Below are 23,421 nucleotides of genomic sequence, written 5' to 3' on the forward strand. Positions count from 1 at the left end.
AAAATAGCACCAGAATATTCATGTTTGGGAATTTAAGGAATAATTAGGATTCATACCTGAACAAACAGAAGGCAATTATTAAGCAAATGGTGAGTGAAAGTGGAAGGCATGAAATATATTTTCTCTTTCTCAGTGTGTGTGTATGTGCGCGTGTGTGTGTGTGTGTGTGTGTGTATCTGCTACAATACAGTCTACAGAATTCAGATATGCTAAGACTCCATAACTTGTAGCCTTATACTTTTTTGTCTTTCCTGCACTAAAAGTCACATAAAAGTTGTCCTAAAAGTAAAAACAGTTTAACTGTAAAGAAAACTTATCAATTCCTCATTGAAGTTCTGTCTCAAAGAATTTTTAGTAGGAAGACAATTACTGTCACAAATATGGCTTGTTACTGGAGAACTAAAAGTTGAGTCTCCCTGGGGAATGAGATAGAACCATGTTGTTGGCTTTTTCCTTCTGAAGTGTTTGTTCCCATTTAAAATAATCACAGCACTTTATGTTTTCTTGGTATTTGCCAATAGGGCAACAATAGAAGACTCTTCCATGGTTTGGTCCATTGTTAGCAACAAGTCTCTTAGATCTTCGGCCACACTTGCATAAGGGAGGTGTCATTTTTCCACTCTTCCAAGGCTCCTGTAGATTCACTGCAGAAGTTAATATGGGGAGGGGCAACCTTCTGACAAGAACTTTTTCCTGGGGAGCAATCAGATGATGCTGGCTTTTCTTCATGAAGAGTGAAGGTCTGTTTTTTTGCTGGTGGGAAAACTTGGGGACTAGATGAATTCCTTTTAGAGACACCTAAAGAAAGAGGATGTTTCCCCAAAACTGAAGGATGAGATGCATTGGCATTAACGCTGTTAAAGGCACATAATTCGCGTTCAGGTAACTTACATGCAGACGCATCTGAACCTGGATATTTAGCTTCTTTTACATTATAAATCGTAGTGTGAGGACTCTTCTACACAATGGACTTAGTGGTCTCCAACTCCTGAAAAGTTTTCTTGATGCCTCCAAAATTTTCATGACTCAGCACTTCTGTCTCTTTTAAAACCATTATTCTTTCTCCAGAATTAAGTGAAGTCTCTACATTTGTGTCACTAACAGGAAGTAGACTATCTATATTTTCCTCAGGTTGAGATGCTGGCAGTAAAACTATGTCTTCCCATTCAGCCAACATAGGCAAACAGTCAGGAGTAGAACTCATTTCCATTTCAGAAACATGATTAACGGAAGGAATGGTAGTAGAGACAAGTACCAATTATGAATTAAATGTTGAAGACTTAGATTTGGTATTAACTACAAGATATTCTTTTTTTTTTTTTTTTGCTTCTGCACATAGATAGATGAATTTAGGCTGGGAGACTGCAATTGTCCCAAAGATGTAGAGGGCTTAGTATTAAAAACAAATAAGCAACTTTCGACATTGTGAGGACCAGCTTTTTTACTGTTCTTTACTTGTAACTTATCCTTTACTGTTATAGGGGAATTCACACAAAGTAAATTCATTTGAACTTTTTTATGAGCACTTATTGTATTTTTAGGCTCTCTATCATGTATATTGGAACCCTGGATGCTAGTGTTGCAGGCAGGTGTTTCTTCTTGATTTGTATTCAAATTTCTGGCCAGAATGTTGGGATTCTTCTTTATGAGAACCTATGATTCCATAGACAAATCCAACAGCTTTAGAAATTCTGCATTTATACTTTCTTGTTGAAGGACCTTGTAATTTTCATTAGGCACCCATCTCTGATCATTTTCTAAGCAAGAAGAGCAGTATTGCGAGAATCATCCAACCCAGAATTCTATTCCCACTTCCTGCATGGCACCGCTTAGTCCTTTAGGCTTTCTTCTATAGAAAATCTTGTAAGTTGCTCTGAGATCAATCCAGGAATTTAAGAACATGGGTTTTTAACAGTTGTTTTCTTTTACACTCATACTCCAGGCAAACCCCCAAGTCTCAGTCTGACCAAGTAACAAAATGCACACAATTTTGCTGCAGAAGTAGAAGACTCTGAAACTCCAGTAGCAAAAATAATTTTCTTCTGTTGCTGAATCTTATGAATCCATTTACAGAATTGAGATAAGCAAATCTTCAGAGGGGCTCCTTCATCAACTTGAACCTGTTTTATACCTGTCAGCTCCATGCAAAATTCTGAAAGAACTGGATGTTCTTGAGGCTGAACATAAGCATGGAATTCACTATCAATCTCTCCAGTTAATGTGTTCAGCAATACTGCTGGAAATTAAATTATTTTCCTGGCTATTGTGGTGTTTCCCATCATTCCAGCAGGTGGAATCAAAATCAATCACAATTAAGCAGTCATACAATGGATTTGCTTCTTCCTAGTTTCTCATTTGCTGGTGCAATTGATTTTCTCCTAATGAATCCAAGCTGCCGCACCAGGCGCTTGGTTGCCATCCCCAACACTCCGGGTTCTCCAAAGTCCAGCTGCCAGAAGTCCATGCAGGGCCTTTCTAATTAAGAAATGGAATTCTCCCAGACTCCTAGGTGGGCCCTGGGAGCTCTCCTCTGCAACACAAGGTGGGGCTCTTTTCCAAACTGTCAGGATACATGCTGTGTCTACCCACATTGTGAGAATGGTTACTTTCCCATTCCCGTATACATTTCTTCTGATTGCATATATTTTATTTTAGCTTCTTCACTGCTGTCACTAAAAGAATTGATAAGCACAATTACAGAGGAGGAAAAGTTTATTTCAGGGCTCATGGTTTCAAAGGTCTTAATCCATATAAGGATGGCTCCATTCCTTGGGGTTCGAGGTGAGTCAGAACTTCATGATGGAAAAGTGTGGCAGAGGAAACCAGGTCACATGATGATCAGAAAGCAGAGAGGTTCTACTCTCCAGATACAAAGTATGTCCCCTAGAGTCTTGCCCCCACTTAACCACTTCCTCCAGCCACACTCACCTGTCTTCAGTCACCATTTAGGGATTAATTCACTGATTAGGTTAAGGATATGACTCAGCCATTTCTCCTCCATACATTCTTTCATTGTCTCTCATGTGAACTTTTGGGGGACACCACATCTGAACCATAACACATTTCTTTCATTATTGATTATGCACATTTAATCTTTCCTTTTTAGGGACCCTCTCCCATATAGTGGAAATACCCCCACCTGCTTTCTAGATTGAGATGCAGCTGTTGAGATGAATATCTTGGTCAGGGATTGTAGGCCGAAAGCAGAAGCATATTGCTAGTCAAGGAGGGAATTTGGCACATGTTTTGTGCAACAGCTGCTGTATTTTCAGTTTTGACCTTGGCAGACCTTTTCTTAGATGTGCTTTGCCAAAAATTATGGCTCATTTGCCATATTTTTCTCTTCCCTCAATTAGAAAAGAAGGAAGGGTTGAGAGCTACAGTGGGGTCAATATGGAGTTGAACCTCTAGCAAATGACACTCTTTCCTTATGAACATCCAGAATTTGGGAGATATTTGTGTATCCCTCCACTTCATTACATTTGTATGTGTACATGTATGTATGTAGTAAATCAGTCATTTCTTTCAATAGCAGATATGAAGAAATTGATGGTCTGTGAAGGTTTGCTTATGTGTGCAGAGATTTTTGGTCAAGTGAAATATATCGATATGTGCTCTTTTGAGATCCTATATTTATTTCTTTTTCTAAAATTTCTTATATCCAAGATTTAAAAAAACAATCATTCCATACCAGTTGATTATAAAAGTGAGAATTGATGATGTCTGGGACTAAAAGTTCCCATTGCTTTTTGTTGCCATTCATTGTTTTGAAACTAACTAACTGCCTGGGTCATAGTTCCAGTGGTCTTATTTCCCTGAAGGTCCTTGCATGCCAGGATCTCTCCACTAATGCACTTTCCCCATTACTATTGAAGAAATAGAGATCAAGATATGATTTTGCACTTGTCATATTTTCCTGTTTTCAAACTCCTTGTGGTTCCTAATTTCCTACAGAAAAAATTTCCTCCTCTTTATGTCCATATAAAAGGAGAGCCCTTCATCCTAATGAGGCAGGGCGATCGACCCAAATTAAAATCTTACACTGAAAGTTTTTTTTTTTTTCTTTCTGGCTACCTGACTGGAAGGCCCACTCATGCTTTGATGCCCATACATTCTGTGTTGCCTCAAGCTTTGACTACCTCTAACATTAGTCGACACCAATGAGTTGTTTTGAACCTAAGCAATTCTTTTGTTTTAAGGAACAAGTACAGGACAACACAGGTTAACAAACACATTAAACCATCCCATTATGGGAATAAGAAATTAAAATTGAGTCTGAGAAAGAGAGCAATTAAGGGGGACTCTCCAATGAAAGTTTAGTTTTTCAGCAAAACAGTATAAAAGCCCTTAGAGAGAGAAAGAGAGAAAGAAAGAGCCAACACTGTAACTTCCTTTGGGACTGCTGTATGCTGAGGGAGGTTTTTCTTGCTCCTAATAAATCTGCTGCTGAATTCTCACCCTTCTTAGTCTGCAAATTTCATTCTTGCGGTGTGTGAGAGGAGCCCTCCAGCGCTCACTGGACCCTGTGTTACACCAGTGTGAAGCTCCAGCTTTCCATCCTGCAGTACCTCTTTCTCACCTTCTCCCCACCTCTTTGTCATACTTTCTCCCAGGGGCCCAAAATTCTAATTAAATGCTCTTTTTGGAACTTATGGTTCACTGTTATGCTTCTGAGAGCTCCTTGTGGTATTTGCATCAGATATTAATTACCTTTAAATTCTCTTCTCGCCCTTATTCTTCATAAAAAATTCATACTCATCCTTCAGGATTCAACTCAAAGAATTCCTCATTATGAGATGTTTGAGTTAATTGTGTGTTTGTCTTGCCAGCTTATTGTGCACTCTTCATGAATAAGATAGTAAGTCATTCATCATTTCTATTGTGGTGTTGTGAGACCAGGAAGAGGAGCAGGAGGCTCTCTTATGTGACTGCCTCTGAAACACTGATTTTCCTTTCTGGCTGTTATTATCTCAGCTTGTTGTTGTTGCTTCTGGACCCAGCAAATGTGGGTGGCGGTCTCCACAGCCCCAGCGTGGATGCATTCAGACCCAAGCTGCCCACTCAGGTAGCACTTGCCCTTGAGAGATTCTTTCTGATTCCCTGACTAACACATACTAGATGTCTACACATATGCTCATTTCCTCTGGGAGTAAGCTCTGCCCTGCCTCACACTGGCCCATAATTGACCAGGAGACTCAATTGTCATGTCCGTTGCATGGCTCAAGTGTGTGCACTAAATGCAATTGCTCTGTGCAGGTTCCTGGCCTCTTTACTCATTGGTTGATCTCCTTGCCCCTCTCTCCAATTAAATAATTCAGCTTATCCTCATAATAACCCTAAGCCTACATGCAATTATTATACCAATTTTATACATGAGGAAACTGAGGCACAGAGAGGTATGAATTCAAAAGCTCTAAGATAACCGAGCAGTCTGACACCAGGGTTAATGTTCTCAACCCACTGTACTGTACTGGGTTGAGAACATTATTACTACTGTTCTCTGTAGTCTTAAGTTAGAAAATGAATTAATATTTTTATTGCCTACAACAAGCCAGCTTATATATATATAAATATAGATATATAAATAGATTTGAGTATATTAATTGAATCATTGAATCACTGGGAAATTGATGGAGCCATGGTTGAAATCCTCATTTGACAACTCTAAAGTAAATGATGTTTTAACTAAACATAACTGCTTTTTTAGTTTAGATTCCAAAAGTAATTTGTAAAGATTTGTTTGTGAAGAAAATGTAACTTTACAGATATATTCATGACAGGTGGCTGGTGAAAAGGTGAGTGATTTTGGCTCTGAAAGTTTCTGCTGTGCAATGACATTTTGTTTTATTTTTTCAACTCATATTATCAAATGCCTTACTTAAAAAAAAAAGCCAAAACGAGATGGAAAATTCAAAATTTTATTCCAGTGACTGAGTCCCATTGTGATAAGTAGACCAGAGCGAATAAATTGAACCTTGTGTATTCAGCACCTCAATTATTAAATGTATGTACAGAGACCTGTTCTGTCAAATTATCTGTGGGGTTTGTTGCTGCTGTTGCAAATCTGAGCCTTTATCTATTTGTGCTCTGTCATCATAACTGGATTTTGCCTTTTAAACTGAACATCAAATTAACCCATTAAATAGACATCACTGATTCCCATAGAACATTTGAATAATGTACAGCAGTACGTGTTTTAATCATTTATTTTAATCGTGTTGCTCATTCAACAAGGTTAAACAAAAGTTATTGAAATCCGAAGTGTCTAAACATTAAACTTGTTTCAAATAGATTATAGCTGTTAGTACCTAAATGGAAAGGGAAGTATGTAAATTTTTTTGCTTTTCTGCTTATTTTATAAGCCTCTCAACCTTTTTATTTTTCTTTTCACAATATTGGTAGACTGTAGATAATTTCTTTTTGTTTTATGCCTGGTTACTGTTTTCTCAGACTCACTTGCTTTGCTGGGAATCTGACACCAGCCACAGCTTGAAGACTGAAAATTCTCATTTCTCTCTTTCCGAGAGAGACTTCCGTGCTCTCATACAGAGAGCAACAAAGGACTTTTTTGGCATGACTGGCTTTGGCCTTATGAATGAACCTTCTCCTAGCATCTGAAAGCTGGTAGCAAAATGTCAGAATCCCAAATGGACTGTGAAGAAATGCAGTCAATGAAGGAAACAAAATCCCTGGCAAGATACAACACATGAGAGAGTCATTTAGCATCTGCTGTGACTTGTAAAACCCAAATAAAGCATTTCTTTGAGTTCTCTGGCACATTTACAACCAATGGTTTTCTGTGAATGAATACTGTGGTAACCAGATTCACTGGCTGTACTAAAGTGAACTGCTCATTTCTATCTGCATGTTGGAAGGTTATCTGGCTGGTCTATTAGCTGTGATCTTAGAGTATCAGCCAGTTGTCCTGTGTTCATTCAGTTGGGTCATTGTGCCCTGTCATTGAGGCAGTTTCAGAGTTCCATCTGGACACAGGTAGAACAGATTATTTTTACCTGACTTTTGTAGTTTTTAAACTTCCAAACTGGTAGAACAACTGATAGTGGCTTTCAAGAGACACATCTGATGTGCTTTGAGCTGGAAGCCAGATATTTCTGCTGTTGAGTTTTTGTATCATTGTGCAGGCTTCAGTATTTTCCATTATTATGCATATAATAAATTGACTTTAAAAGTTTTAGGGACAATGCTTCTCTTAGGTGTATCTGAGTATTTTCAGTCTGGTACTACAAAAGAAGGAATGAATATTGATATTAAGTGACTGACTGAAGGTTGTTCAGCTAGTCGTGGTTGATCTAGAATGGAATCACCATCCCTTAGTGTTTGCTCAGCTACTGCTACTCTGTCCTTCTTGTCACACTGTTTTTAAAGGAAGTTGAGTAAATTTAAAAATAAAATTATTACTTGAATCTACTTAAACTATAGAACACTAATTGTTCTCAAATATCCATTATCTCTTTCTTCTTCAGTAACAGAACTCCTCATTTTAAGTTGGCAGGTAGTCACCCATAATAAAGACTAGATATCCCAGCTTCCCATTCAGTTACATGTAACTGAAATAAACTCCATTGGGACAATGGAGAAGAAACAATGTGCACAGCTAATTGGTTGCATCCTTATGGAAAAGGCATTCTCTTTATCCTTTCTCACTCACTAGAATATTTGTTCATTTTGAACCATCTTGAAGAGGGCAAAATACTTGAGATGGTAGAGAAAATAGAAGGAACTGGGATCCCTGAACCTATGGAACTGATTTGCAAGATCTAATTTACTTGTCTAGACTTTTATGCAAGATAGAAATAAATGCTTATCTTGTTTTAACTTCTGGTTTTTAGATCTCAGTTACAGCAACTGAACACACAGTGCTATTTAATAGTTCGCAAAATTTATGCTGCAAGTTAATATTTTATAACAATGAAATTTAATACAATTAATGGATATTATGCTTGTGTAAATGTCTGGCAGCCTTGGAATTGAACTGTTACTATCATACATTTCATGAGAGGGCTTTCCATTTCTTCAGAGTCCTTAGGATAACTTACACAATGTGACCCCTGATGTTGCCTCTCTAATATCCCCCACTGTCTGTCCTGTCAGTGAGTTCTAGCCATACTGACTTGTTTGCTGCTCCTAACCATCCCTCATGTGTCCAGTGCTCCTTCCCAGGGTAAATATAGCTTTGCTGTTTTGTTTTTACATCCCTGTACAGAATGTCACCATATGCAAATTGTCTGCCTAGTAATTTGCATATGATGTTTTCTTTCCACAATTTTAGGTTCACGTTCAATTATCTTTTCATTAAGTCTTCCTGTGACTGCTTCAATAAATTTTGTTTGCCTGATACTTTGTATACCCTTTAATTTTAATTTTTTTCCACATCATGTATTTTATTTTTCTTCTTGCTGTTACTTCAGTGTTAATTTGCTGTTACTTCAGTGTTAATTCGCTGTCACTTCACCTGTTCAGTTTTTTGCTGTGCCTACAGCACACTGGCATCTACATGTCACTGGATACATAAATACCCATTGAAAGGATGCATGGATCAACAGGGTTTTAACAATAAAAGATGTTATGGCCTATTTAAAGATGATATATTATGCTGATAACTCACTTTGTTCTCTGAAATACCTGTTAAAGGAATATGTTTTTTCATCTAAAGTTAAAGTCTTTTTCAGTGAAGTTATAATTGATAAAAATTTCACATAATAAAAAGTAAAGCTTTTTCATTTACCAGCATCACTGGATCTCATAGCAGATTATATTCTGAAATATATTTTATTATATTTTCAATCCACATATTTCCAATGTAAAAACTTCTGTGCTAAGTCTGTCTTGAATGTAAAAGTAAATGAAGAATAATACTATCTTGTAATGTCATTAACTAAAGGCTTAACTACTATAGTGGGAGTGGATTTAGCATGTTATATTTGTGTTCCAGAAATGTCTTACTTTGCTTTTGCAAATCAAATTCTATGTATCCCCTAGCTCTGAGTTCTTGGGCTACATGAGAAATCTAGGAATAGGTATTTTTTAGGATCCCTTTCTTCATTTGAGATCTCTAGGTTACATAGATCAGGCAGGCTAGAAGAAGTAGGGTTGATTCCTAGTGCATGGGAGGTGGAATCAATCCATACTGCTAGGTCATTGGTTTGAACAGCAGCTCCAATTGCTGGTTTCCAACTCCATATTCGGGTCTGGAACTCTGCCAGGGCTAGTGCTGTCCCTCTCAGCCACACTGTCTGCTGGCACACATCCAACCATAGATCTCATCTTTACATTGTTTCATACTATTAAATGTCCTACTCCATCAGCACCTATTATGTTTTCCCCTAGAAAGCCTTGTTTCTACCCCTAGTATATAGTTCCCAGATTTTATCCTCTTTATTACATATAGGAAGCTATTTTTTCCAACATAATCTGTAACTCTGTTAGCTATAAAGTGTCATCCTATCACTATCAATCGACCTAAGAACTGAAACTTCAACTCTAATTAGGACACAAGTTTAGGCAGTTTCAAAAAACCTTTCAGGCAATATTGATCTCAATGTCAGAAAAAAAATCATGAAATACATTGAACTAGGTAAACAAGATTACTGGATGTTCTAGCTCATGCAATCTTCCCAGCTATTTACCTTTTGTGTACTTTGAGCTACTTTGAAGACTTATATTTAGGTAGTCATTTGATTAAATAATTCAAGTAATTTTTGCCCCAGAAATGCTAGTGAAATGTGACACGTGGAATACAATGATTATTGCCCTGTAGATATTGACTAATTTTGCATCCATCTATAAATATATTTCAGAATCCCTGATTATCTATATAGTATGTAAGAACACTTTAAATTTATTTTGAGGGAGTTTTATTTCACTGGCTCCTTCACTCACTACTGAGCTTAGTATAATCTTTGACGTGTTAATTTTATTTTTGTATAAGAATCATGATTTGTTATCTTTAATATTTTCTTTTATATTGGAGGTGCAATGATAATCTCTCCTTTTTATGAAGGGCCTAGGGAAAGTATATATTTTAAATGCTTGAATTGTGCATGTATTTCATTCTTTGTGCACTAGAGTAGCCTAAAATAAAACAGAAAATAAACATTAATAAGAAAGAAAGCTCAGTAAATCATATTTTTTCTTTTAACTCCTCATTAGTCTTTTTTTAAAAATTGTAGTTGTAGATGAACAACATACTTTTGTTTCATTTGTTTATTTTTATATGCCAGAGAAAATTAAGATTTTACAGGCATAGAAGAGAACTCCACGTGGAGCATGGAAATAAGACAAACCACAGATTTTCATATAAGTTTCTAACCTTATTCTCTGTTCATATCCACTCTCTATTTATCCAGACCTGAAATTTTTGTGAAGTTCCAGTTTTAGGCTTTACTAAAACAAAGACTGACAGTAATGCTGCATACAATCATGTTGTATTACAGTTAAGTTAGGCAAAAAAAAAAATGGTCATAAGGGACTAAAATAAGAAGAACTAATATCTGAGAAAGCTGCTATGAATAAGATTCCTAACCTGAAGGCCCAGAATGGAAAATTCAAACCTAAATAAGTGTGTGTATATATGTGGAAAGAGAGAATAAGAAGAAAAGGTGGGGAAAGATTGAGGGACAAAATTGGGAGGAATAAATGTAGAAAGGTATGTTCATATAGATTTGAGCTAGAGGCTAATACTGAGAGTACAATTAGTGATAGACAATGACTACAGTCATGAACTTCATTTTCATACTAGTTAAGCAAATTGTTCAAAAATACAAAAAGTACTTTGTGTGCTAGAAAAAATTACAAAAGTTACAAAGAGAGAATTTGTGCCTATTAAGAAATATATACTAACACTTCATGTTTCAAAAGTTTGAGAAAATATAGGTTGTGAAGTACATTAATGTAATGAACAGAATGTAGAAAACAGTAATTAAATGACTTTGTGAACCAAACAAGATCACAATTGCAGCACAATCACATAACTCAAGCCCTGAAATTCCAAATTGCTTTCATTCGAGCTTCTTCAGATATTTAATATACTTGCCATCCACAAAAGGACTTTAGCTTCTGATTATTCACAAAAGCGTATTTTAACATCTACTACTAATACATCCACTCCTAATTTTAAATACTTGCTCTGTATGGATAAATCAACTTTGATAATATAACAGACAAAATATTTACAAAATTGCAAAAAATTTAAACATGAAAAGTAACACTAAAAGATTAGAATATGAAAAATAAAAAATTATTAGAAGAAAAAAAAGTTTTGCACACAGGGGTACCTGCTGATAAAGAATTGTAATCAGAAAGACCAAAAATTTTGTATTCTAACTGGGACTACTAGAAATTTGAACTTGAATATGGTGTCAGACTTTACTATGATGAGGTCCCATGAAAGAGGTAGTACATATAAAGTTCTCATAGAATGTCTAGCACAAAGGTAAGTTAGGGCCCCCCAAATTTTAGTTATATTTACTTATTCACTTAGAGGATGATCTGATACTTTTCAGTTGTTATGCAAAATTTTATATTTATATATATATATATATACAAATTGTATTGCCTAATCTTTTAAAAAAATTCTGATTAGTTATACATGACAGTGAAATGCCTTTGACAATTCATGTAAATGGAGTATAATTTCTCATTTTTCTGCTTGTACATGATGTGGAATCACATGGGTTGTGTAGTCATACATGTACATAGGGTAATGTCAGATTCATTGCACTATCCTTACATCTCCCATACCCCTCCCCACCTTCACTCCCTTCTATCTAATCCAAAGTAACTATTCTTCCCTAGCCTTCCCCCTTATTGTGAAATAGCATCCTCATATCAGAGAAAACATATGACCTTTGGTTTTTTGGTCTTGAACATCCAGCAAGCCAGTTCTAAAAGTACTGGGTTTTAACTTTAACAACTAACTTTGTACTCATCTTACTCCTTCTATTTAATTGGGGTCAGTGTTAGTACTGAGAGTCAATATCAGCCTTACATCTTGTCTATCCTATCAATGAAGGCCTATCATCTCAAATTAACTCAGGTTGTTATTTTGAAAGTCATACTTTCATAAGGTATTAACAGAAAATATTTATAAAATTTACAAGAAAAATATAAAATGATATTAGCAAGAGTAAAACCATATGGAGTTTATATAATATATATGACCCAAGAAACATAATTTTTATAGTCCCAAACCTTTACTTCAAACATTAGTTTAAGAAAATAAGCTTGGTGGAATGCTCTTCTAAGCCTTATATTTAAAAGATTTGTATACTTGAAAGATATGAATACCTCTAGTATACCAAGAACAAGTAACAGCACCACAAGTACACTGATATTTTTACACTAACCAAGTTTAGCTTTTAAAGAAAAATTCAGAATCTGTAGTGTAAACCTCTAAAATAGTAGTTGTTCTTTAACCAAAGTTGAATAAACCATAATTCCTTAAAACTAGTTTCTCTAAATAATAAAATGTAACAAACACAAGAAATTATCTTGATATATATATAAGAGTAGTTTAATGTTTTAAGAATTCCTTTCAATAAATAGAAAATTAAACTTTGGTTTATATTAGTATGTTAATACTGGACCTTAGGAAAAGCCTTAAATCACTTAAAATGATTGTGCTAATTTTATATAACCAACTTACAAACTTTTTGAAATTTACTTCCACAAACCTTCTGCAGATTACATAGACATTCTACAACTTTTTACTTCACCAGAAAAAGATTTTCTTATCCAGAAACATCTTTTTACTCTAATTCTTTATTTCTAAAATATATTTTCATGCCTAGAACCTTCTTATGTCTCTTTCCTAGTTGTTTATCCCTTTTCAAATTTATATTCTGAAACAGTATTTATGAAATTTCTGAATTTAGAAAAATTGGCTTAGGAATCTTGGAGTCAAGAATACTTGATTTTATATTTAGCAGTTGGTGTTTTAGCACCATAACTTTGCAAATTAATCAGATTCTCAGCTAACAAACACATTTATGATTAATCCCATTGATGTTAAATCGATTTATACATTTTTACCTGTAAAAAACAAGATATTAGACAAGTATAATTAGCTTTATCTCCCCTTTGAAGAAAAATCCCTAGAAGCAATGGGATTTTCTATAAAATGTTCTACATTTTATAGAAACCAACACTCTTTTAATTGTCCAATCTAGAAAAACTTGTAATTTTAAAGACATCTTTCCTCTCATCTGTTTATTGAATTTAAATTGAACTTTGTTTAAATAATGTGAACTAAATGGTATTTAGATCCATTTTTCTTCTAAATTTTGATTTATGACACTCATTTATCTATATTCTAATTTTGATATCACATACATGATATATGGACACATGCACATATGTAGAGAAAACAATACACAGGTGTGCACACATACAGATCTTGTAGCTTTTTATAGGAGGTCACCTCAGGAGACAATGCTACAGATGTTTATTAAAGTTTGTATTAGATTTAAACAGAAATTAAAAGTCTATCAGACTTTTACATTATGACTTCAATTTAGGGCAGGCCTGTACAGTTTGAAATGCCAGGTATAAAGTTTGACAGTCATGGTGGACACTGAAATCATGTGTTCAGGTGGCCATTTGTCCTCGATGGCTATCAGATTTATTCCCAACATCACTATGACTGTGTCCTAATTAGGATTTTGCAAAGGAGATTTTCCAACGAATTTGAGAGCCAATCCTTGAACAAAGAGTATAAAAAGTACTTTTAAAGAAAGCCAGGTAGTAGAGTGTAAAAGTAGTCAAGATAGCCAGGCATTTAGGTCCCACAGTGGCTTGAATTTAAAAGCTTCTCCCCCAACCCCCTTAGAACTCAAACCAGTTCTCTCCAAGCCTTGTAAGTCTTGTAAGCTCTGCATTCTCTGTAAGCCTTGGAGAGACAGAGATCTGGTAGAAGCTAAGAAGTAAGGGAAGCTACTGTTCTGAGCTTGAGAGGCAAAACCTAACACATAGGGTATTATAAAATTAGTCTCTTATGGTGTGATCCTTCAGATGACATTTCCTCTGGATACCAGTTTTAACTCGCACAGTTTGTAATCATGCAGGTTGAAGGCAGAAAATTATGAGACATCTCCTTTTTCCAACTGTGGTTAAGTCATTTTCTAGGCTTAGCAGCAGAGGAAAATAAGGCACTTTTTGAGCATCTAGCTCCCAAAGCCTCTAGCAGCCAGCAATTTTCACCTCTCTTTTTTGAGGACAAGGCTTTCCTCTGAACAAGGACAAAATCCCCCCTGTTCTCTGCCCCCCCTCCCCCCACCGCCACCAGAGGATGTAGGCTGGTGGTAAACCTGGCATAACTTGAGAATGAAGCTCCCATCTGAAAATGAGAAAACAACTCAGGCTCCTGAGACAGAGAAAAATCCATTTATTTATTTTTTAGGGAAATCACCATGTGAGCTTCTGATGGCCAGCAAACCCTTTTCTCACCACATGGTTCTGTCAAATCTATTGCTGACATCATTGGCAGAATGAACCAGGACCTTTTTTGTACTTCATTCCAAAGAACCTGGTGTAAAGAATACCTGTGGAGAAAACCTGTGAGGAGACGAACTAAAGGACAGACACACACAGAGGGTACAAGGAATCAGGGAAAGGTGGCAGATAAAAGGGGAGCATAGAGGAGAGAAGTGAAGTAGTGAAGAATAAGTGTCCATTCCTCCCTCCTGCTGAGTTTATTAACTCAAAAAAGTTCACGTATTACCTATCACCATGACAACACTCTAACCAGTATTCCTTAACCCCAAGTGCTAGTGAACTGAGAGATAAGGTCCAGGTTAATAACACAGAACCTCTCACACCAAATATGTTACTATGGAACCCAGGTAGTGCATTTGCATAGTTATCTTAATAGCCTCAGGCGGAAACTGCTGAGCATCCCAATCTTGGGAATCAGCTTGCCAGTTACAGGGAGGCATTGCTCACTGGGGAATACTTCCCTATTTCCACAGTCAGAATACCTGAAGCCCCTTCTGGATAAATACTATCGTTTGTCTTAATGCTGACAGGGGCAAAAAATAGGGCAGGCATTGGAAACACAAGTTGGACATCATAATCCCAATATTAGTAAACATCCACCTATGAACAATTGAAATGCGGTAACCATGAGGCATTTTTGCAGATATATAAAAATTTCAGCCAAGTGAACACAGTTATAATGGGTTCTAGAAGTCCAGGAATCTGACTGTACTAAATTTCCCACAGCTGGGTACAATAGCAGAATAATATTATCATAAGGATCAAAACATTTATAGAATATTGTGTGAGTTTAGCAAACAAAGCAGTAACTTAAGTTTTCTAGAGTACATTTTAACCCCATATGAGCCAATATCTGTTGAACTGAGGTTGTTAATGATTTTATATCCCCCCAAGTCACTGAAAGGTTAGTAGCTTGGGATCCTCTTTAGGTATTTCTTATCTATCCTTCTTTAGTATTTCTTCTCTTTAGAGGAGAATAATCATTATCCTCTTGTTTGGTGGAGCTCTCCTCATCCAGGGTCAAGTGAAGCTTGAGTATCGGGTTTTGATGTCAGCTCATGACTAGCTTGTTTTGAACGTAGAGCTGGAATCCAAGCAGGACCTGTTGGTGTAAGCATAGCAGTCTATCCTTTTCCCCAGGTGATCAGAGGTATAGGGTCTTGTTATCCTGGGTCCGGTGGAACTCTATATTTTACATAAATTTTTAGTCATGGTTGTTTGAGAATGAACGTCTATCCAAAGCAGACAACCAATTGTTGAGTATTGACTTTGCACTGCATATTGAGCACATTAACTATAAATAAAGCAATATTTAAAGCATTATTAATATGAAAGAGGCTGGATTCCCCTTTTTTTGTTTTAGTTTTAAAATGCAAGTTTCAAGAGTACAATGTGTTCATTTAACCAAAATTTGTCCAGTAGAATTATAAGGAATTTCATGATTTAAAGTTATATTTCGTTGATTACAAAATTGCGCAAAAGCACGAGATGTATACTTGGAGGCATTATCCATCTTTAAATAAATAGGCTTTCCCAGGGTGGCAAAACAAAGCAATAAATGAGAAGATACTTTTTTAGACCTGTGGTCACTAGCTTAAATAAACCCACAATGGGTATTTAAAAAAAAAAAAAAACATGAAGAAAGGAGTAAGGATGAAAAGGAGGGAAATGCGCAACATCCATTTACCAAAGTGCACTAGAATATAGGCCCCATGGATTTACACATTTTTATGCAGGGGCCCATTAGGGTGCACAGTAAGAACAATGGTTAACTATGGCATGAACCTGTTGAGAAGAGATGGAAAATATTTTTATTAGTGATCGAGAATTTTGATGAAAAAAATTAATGGGATTCCACAGTATCTGAAAACAAAGGATAAAGGGATTTCATAGCTTCATCTGTGTGAGCATCACCCTCATCAAAGGTCTAGAAATCTTGATGTGGTTGTGTACATGAGCAAGGAAGATAAGAGGCATACGATGCTGTAAAAGAGTTTCAAGTGTTAAAAAAAAAGATAGTAAATTAGAATCCAAATGAAGGGAAAACACAGCCATAAAAATATGAGGAACAAATTTAGTTATATATTGAGAAAGTGTAATAACATTTAAAGTAGTAGAAAACAATCTAAGCATCAGGATAATGGCAGCTAACTAAGCTGGCTGTGAAGAAATCTGAAGTAGGGCATAATAGTCCATTCACCATTAATAAAAACAGACATTACTCCTCTTTGTTTACCTCCATCTGTATACACCATTATTCCATCTACAAGAGGAACAGTAGAAACTAAGGAAAAGGGATATAATTAAGGAACATGATATAACAGAGAATTGTCCATCATGAGACGTGAAAATTAATAGGCGCTAAAAAAATGTTACTACAACTTGATAGTAGAGGAGGAACTGTAAGTATTGGAGATATAAGGTTTTTTTCATGAGTAAGGTATAAAACATAAATTTCCATGCCTGTTAAGGATTAAATTTTAGTACGACTATCAGTAATCAAGTGAGCATACATTCCAGAAAAAGGCAATATACTATGGCCCGAAAAATGAGGAGAATATCACCATTCTATGAATAGCAACTACTGTTGCAAAAGCATAAGGTTTTACAACAAAAACTATCAATGATAATAGCACATTAGGTGCAGGAAGTGGATCCACCATGACTGTTGATAACTTCATTAATTCTCTGAAAAGCATGTTTTAAAGAAGGAGTCAAATAAAGGAAGGAGGCAGCATCCTTTTTCTTCAACAACTGGAAACAAAGGAAGAGATCAGTTTGGCATTAGTTGTAATTTTTGTATTATTTAATAAACCATACTTAAAGACAACTAATCCTATTTATGCTAAATTTAATTTACTCATTGTGATTGTGTCATAGAAACATAAGAAAAACATGATTGATTGCCGGGTTTCTGTTCTCGAGACTAAAAGGCTCAGGGGTCACTCTAGTTAAACTGGGCTAACTCGGCTGCATGAAATAACCACACAAGAGACACAAATACCTTTTTCTTTGGGGTTGCTGTGACGGCTCCTCTGACCTTAAGGGTCCGAAGAAAGACAGCGAGAAGAAAGAGAGCACGCGCTGACCCCTTTTATTGAGGAGAAGCTATTCAAATGAGGCTAGGGGTCAGGTTTCAGGGGCTGAGTCTATCTTCATGATGTCCACTGTCAGCAGGTTGACTGACATCTAGGTAGGCCACACCCAAGGGCACAGTAAGAGAGGGGACACACACAAGGCACTTCCATGGAAGATTCTATCCTAAACAGGGCAAGGGATTAGATTACAAAGGAACAGGTGAGCATAGCTTCACCCATGGGGCTGTAGCAAGACACACCCATTTTCTGTGACTGAGCGCCTCAGCACCCAGCTGGGGAGGTAACTCAGTCACTCCTAAGGTTGGCCTCCCACAATTGACATCATTAATCATCCTTTTTTCTGTTGAAAAATTTTAGAAGTAATGATTATTATATGGTATTTTCCATATTTTTTGAAGTTAAGACTTTATTGTTTGGCCACCTAGAGAAACCCATGAGCCATAACTTTAAAGACATATATATATTTATTTAATAATTTCATTTGAATTAGATTATTTAGATCCATTTAATTCTTTAAATTTTAATTAATGAATGATCATTTGTTTAAAAGCCAATTTACTACCAAGTATATAATATATAGATATAAGACAGGCCTGTATAATTGGATATGTCAGGTATAAAAATCCCACAGGTATCATGGACACTGAAATCAAAGTTTCAGTTATCCGGCATTTTTGTCCTTGACACCTGGTAAGACTCATTCCTAACATAACCATATTTATATCTTAGGATTTATTAAAATAAATTTTTGAATGTATTTGAGAGTTAACTCTGGAGAAATTGGCCTTTGGACAAAGACAATGTAAAAAACTTTGTACTTAGATAAAACAAGACTGATAAAAAAACATAACAACTTACATAGAATATTTAAAAACCTAAATCTCAGTAATATTAAACTTTTCATTAGGTCAGTAGGAAGCCTGTGAAATTCATTTTTCTAAAAATTTATATATGATAGCAGAATGCATTACAATTCTTATTACATTTATAGAGCACAATTTTTCATATCTCTGGTTGTATACAAAGTATATTCACACCAATTTGTGTCTTTATACATGTACTTTGGATAATAATGATCAGCACATTCCACCATCTTTTATAATCCCATGCCCCCTCCCTTCCCTTCCAACAACCTCTGCCCTATCTTCTTGTGAAATTCTTAAAAAAAAAAAAAACTTTTTTGAAAGAGACAACTTGCACATTTGGAATCTTTCTACTTTTCTTTCAATGTTGCAATATTAGGGAGGAGGAGGAGCTGGTTAAGAAACTTGACTGAAAACAGGTAAAATAGCCGGCCAAGCAGCTTGGATTTTAAAAAGACACTTTTTTTTCTTCTTTTGTCCAAACTGTTTTTTTTTTTTTTTTTAATAACCCTAGTAAATCATACAGGGGCTGTAATTCACATTTAAATATAAGGCTAGGAAAGTTAGAAATCCAGCAAAAGTTAAAAAGTTGTAACTATTTTTCCTTTTATAAGACTATCCTCTTAGAGCATGTTGTTGGAGTTTATATTCTTTCTGGAGAGTATTTTTTTTTCTTTTTCTTTTTGTTTTAAACCTACCAAATCTTGTAATAGTTTCCACATATTGTTGAATATAAGCAATGATTTGTTGTGGATTGGAAGGGGCAGAGCATGGTAGCCACAGGGAGGTTTTGGACACTTGGTTATTTTTGTTTTCTTTTCCCCAAACCGGGTGGCATCTTGGGGCTATGTATAAAGCCATACCATAAAAGTATTTATTACCATGACATTAGTATTAGTGTCTGTTAATCCTGTAATTGACTGCTCATTAAAAACAAAACATTAAGTTAGGTCTACTTTCAGTAATTGACAAACATGCTCCAATAAGAGTAGAGTCAAACCTTGTATTTACCCTTTCATTTAAAAGTTGTTGCTGAGGATTAAACCCAGGAGGTTGTGCATTTAAGGAAAACACTTTACCAACTGAGCTGTTGTCCCCTGTAAAGTCTCACTGGGATGTCTTCAGTAGTAATCAAATCTACTCCAGTGCTCCCTCTAGTAGCATGAAGGTATTTGTGAAACGATGTTGAAAGGGCTTTGTTAGGAATGGGGCATATTCCATTTCCAACAATTCAATCATATTTAGGGTAAAATTACTATTCACATTGTTTTCTAAAAAAGTACATTGCAACTCTTTAAATATAACACAAGGTAATTGCTTATGCTCTGGCTGATCAGCAAAATTCAACTCAATGGGACAGACAGCTAAACTATGAAATCCCTCCTTTCTCCACAGCTTGTCCCAAACGCTTAGTTAACTTGGATTTAGTTGGGGGAGGAGCGACTGCTACAGGTTCCCCTGAAGACAAAGGTAGTAAATCAACACTCCGTGTTCCCAGCAGCAGCAGGCAGCCAGCCACACTGCAGAAGCTGCTGTGGTAGTTCTTTTAAAGAACTTGGATGTCCAGGCACAAAAAAAGAATAGTGGTCAGTTTGAGAAACTGAGGCTTTATTAATTGCATCCCTACAAAGAAACCAAGTTTCTAATACCACTATACAAGCATGTGGCTTCTCATGAAGAGTTTCACCTATCTTCTCCCAGTCTTTCAAATTTACTGACCCACTTTCTGGATTAAAGGGACAGCAAGAGCTTATCTCTGTTAGCAAGTCAGTAGGATTATTGTCACAGTTTGCCCAGCCTTTGCGAAGTAGGAAAGAAAGTTCAGCCTGATGACGCATCTGCTTGTCAGAGAATTTTCCATGGCATCACTAGCTGATGAAAAGACACCTAAAAGCTCTCTCTTTTGGGCATGAACCACTCCCTTCCCCCATTACCTCCAATGTCTGGAAGGATCTTTTCCAGGGCTGATTTTGTTGTCCCAAACTCTCTGTGGACTGGGAGGACTTGTGGGGTTCAGTACCTCAATGTTGGACATCAGCTATAAAGAATACCTATGGAGAAAACCTGTGAAGAGACAAAGGGACAGACACACACAGGGTACAAGGAGGCAGGGAAAGGTGGCAGATAAAAGGGGAAGCAGAGAGGAGTGAAGTAGTGAAGAAGAAGTGTCTGCTCCTCCCTGTTGCCAAGTTTATTACCTCAAAAAGTTTTCATGTTACCCATCACCATGATTACACTCTAACCTGTATTCCTTTAACCCTGAGTGCTAGCAAACTGAGATAAGTTCCAGGTTAATACAAACACAGATCCTCACACATCTAAGGGTGTTCCTATAGAAACCAGGTAGTACTCCCACATAGTTATCTTAATAGCCTTCAGGAAAGTGCTGGGCTTTCCAATTGTGGGAATCAGGGTGCCAGTTAATCACCCAGGAGTTCGCTCACCAGGGGAAAACTTCCCTGTCTATTTCCACAGTCAGAATACCTACAACCTGAGAGGCATGCCTGACTTCTCCTGCCACTATAAACTTCCAAATGTGGTCACCTATGGGGGAAAAAAGACCTATGTGTGGTGTGCTTCTCTACACTGTGGGACAAAGGAATCTCCAGTGTATAATGAAGACATTTAATGGTTGTTAGGTGCTTAACGCCCTTTTCCCAGCAGACTTTACAGAAGGGTCGTGAATTGAAAAATGCCTCCCTTTTACAGCCAAAGAAACCCCTGGAGTACAGAAACAACAATGGGGAGAATCCCTACAGGCTTGTAAAGACTTAATATGTGAATGAAGGGAACCCAGACATTTCTTTAGGAACAACTCCATGTAAAATGTCCCTCTCTCAATGACTAGTTTGATTGGAGAGGGGAGGATGGAACTGCTCAGGAGGAATGAGTATGGGAGTGTGCAGTTCAGCTCAAAGGGAAGTATGTGTCACTGGGGCTTTCCCTTTTCATCAACCAGTTACCACAGGATGCCCCATAAGAATGATCAGGAGAAGAGTCAGGAAGAAACCTTTTAATATCACTGGGGAGTGGCCTTGGTCAGAATCTCAAAAATTGTTCCAACCCTTTATCTGTCTCCATGCATCCAAAGGCAGATAGGACTAGGGACACTGGGTACTCATGCCAGGCATGGCTCTGAGCCTGGATGGGATAGTGAGAAACAGCTTTGGCAAAATCCAACTTGCCTGGCCTGCAGGACAGGTGATTAGGAGTCACCTATGCCATGAATTTTGTCACCCAAGTCTTGTAGAAAGACAGCTTAAATTAACTGCATTTTTAATTAGCTGACAGGTGCCCATTATTGTCCTCCAGGAAAAAAGAAAGGTGCACTTTTCTTTAGGAAGATGTGAGGTGCTGAGGAGCTAATCCTGGTGATCTTTCCTGCAGAGCCCCCATCTGAAATTGGTCCTAAAAATCAGGATTGGGTCCTTTTCCCCCAGTGTTGATGATTAGCCACCCAATTTTGCAAGAGCAAAATTTTTATTTAAAGGATAGAAAAGAAAGAGAGAGAAAGAGAAAGTCCTCCAGAGAGAAGGGGTCCCAGAGCTGGTATCCAAGGACGTGGGGTGACCTGCACCTTTTATAGATTTCAGGTTTCTTTCCTATTATGTCCCTCTCTTCCTATCCTACCTATATGGCCAAAGGGAGGGAAGGCAGCCTTCCTTGGGGTACTTCTCCCTATTTTCCATATCTTCCCAGAAGGCAGGAAGGGAGCCACCTAGTAGGCACTCAATAACACTATCTTTGCTAGGAGGAACAATTCCCTGGAGGAAGGAAAACTTGGCAACAGGCTGGAGAAGGGGAAAGTGCTCTGGAGATATTAACATTTTATTACCTTTTGAATCAGCCCTCATATTCCTGACCCAATCGTCCAGTATCTCCATGACTCTCCTTTTGCCCTAATGTCAATGCCACCAGCCGTGAACAATTTTTAATTCATTTAATTTCCTTGGCACATGCCCGTAGTCCTGGAAGCTTGGGAAGCTGAGATGGGGATCACTAGTTCAAAGCCAGTCTCAGCAACTTAGTTAGATCTGTCTCAAAATAAAAAGTGCTAGGGATGGAGCTCAGTGCCCGTGGGTTCAATCCTTAGTCCAAGAAGCAAGGAGCAGGGAGGGGCTACATATGGACATTGGACATCTGTGCAGTTGCTGCATCTCAGCACAGACTTCTTGGTCAGTCTATGGTAGCAGTTCTAGAGTGCAACTGATGTCACCTGAATCAAAGGTGAGAGAAGTAATCACTGTGAGAGAAGCCACAGATATTTGGCCATTTTCAGCTCCAATTGGGTTGGCAAAATGGTTTCTGCTCCTCACCAAGACTTATGGTGGGAAGAATCCGCCAAACACAGAAGGTTTCAGGGGCTTAACGGCAAGTACAATGACACATGTCAGTGTAATAAAAATCCATTTATTATAATATGAAGCCCAAGGGGAGGCAGTTGAGGGACAAGACAGGGACAAAACCACTTCACAAGTTGTGCCTGGGTAGCATGACTTGTTGCCTAAAGGGTCCCTGGTGGTATCCCAGCCAGCAGGACTAGCTTCAAAACAGAAAGAAAGGGGACAGAGCTCTGCCAAATGCATCATCTGCCCTTTTGTTGAAAAGACAAAATCTGTTCTAGAAGTCCTCAATCGACATTTGCACATGTCTCTGGAAATGAGGGAAACTGAGAAGTTATTGAGTTTGGTAGAGAGCCACCTCCTTCCCCAAACTGGAACTCTGTTACCACAAAAAGGAAGAAGTGAAGATAGGATAAACAATGAGCTCTGTCTGCTTCAATTGGCTGGGTCTGAAAGGGTGATAACTATCACCAAACTTCTCCCCATGCCATCTCCCCAGAAACCATACCTATATGGTCTCTATATTAGACAGCTTTCTCTTGCTCTAACAAAAAACCAAGAGTGGATACTTTATAAAGAGATGAGGTTTATTTAGCTCAGAGTTAG

General features: G+C 37.1%; 1 pseudogene; it reads right to left on the reverse strand.

Annotated features, from left to right (window-relative positions):
• Positions 1 to 316: 316 nt before the first annotated feature.
• LOC101966933 (ERI1 exoribonuclease 2-like) lies at positions 317 to 2,434 on the reverse strand (annotated as a pseudogene).
• Positions 2,435 to 23,421: the final 20,987 nt, after the last annotated feature.

This window comes from Ictidomys tridecemlineatus, chromosome 3 (assembly GCF_052094955.1).
Source record: "Ictidomys tridecemlineatus isolate mIctTri1 chromosome 3, mIctTri1.hap1, whole genome shotgun sequence".
NCBI lineage: Eukaryota > Metazoa > Chordata > Mammalia > Rodentia > Sciuridae > Ictidomys > Ictidomys tridecemlineatus.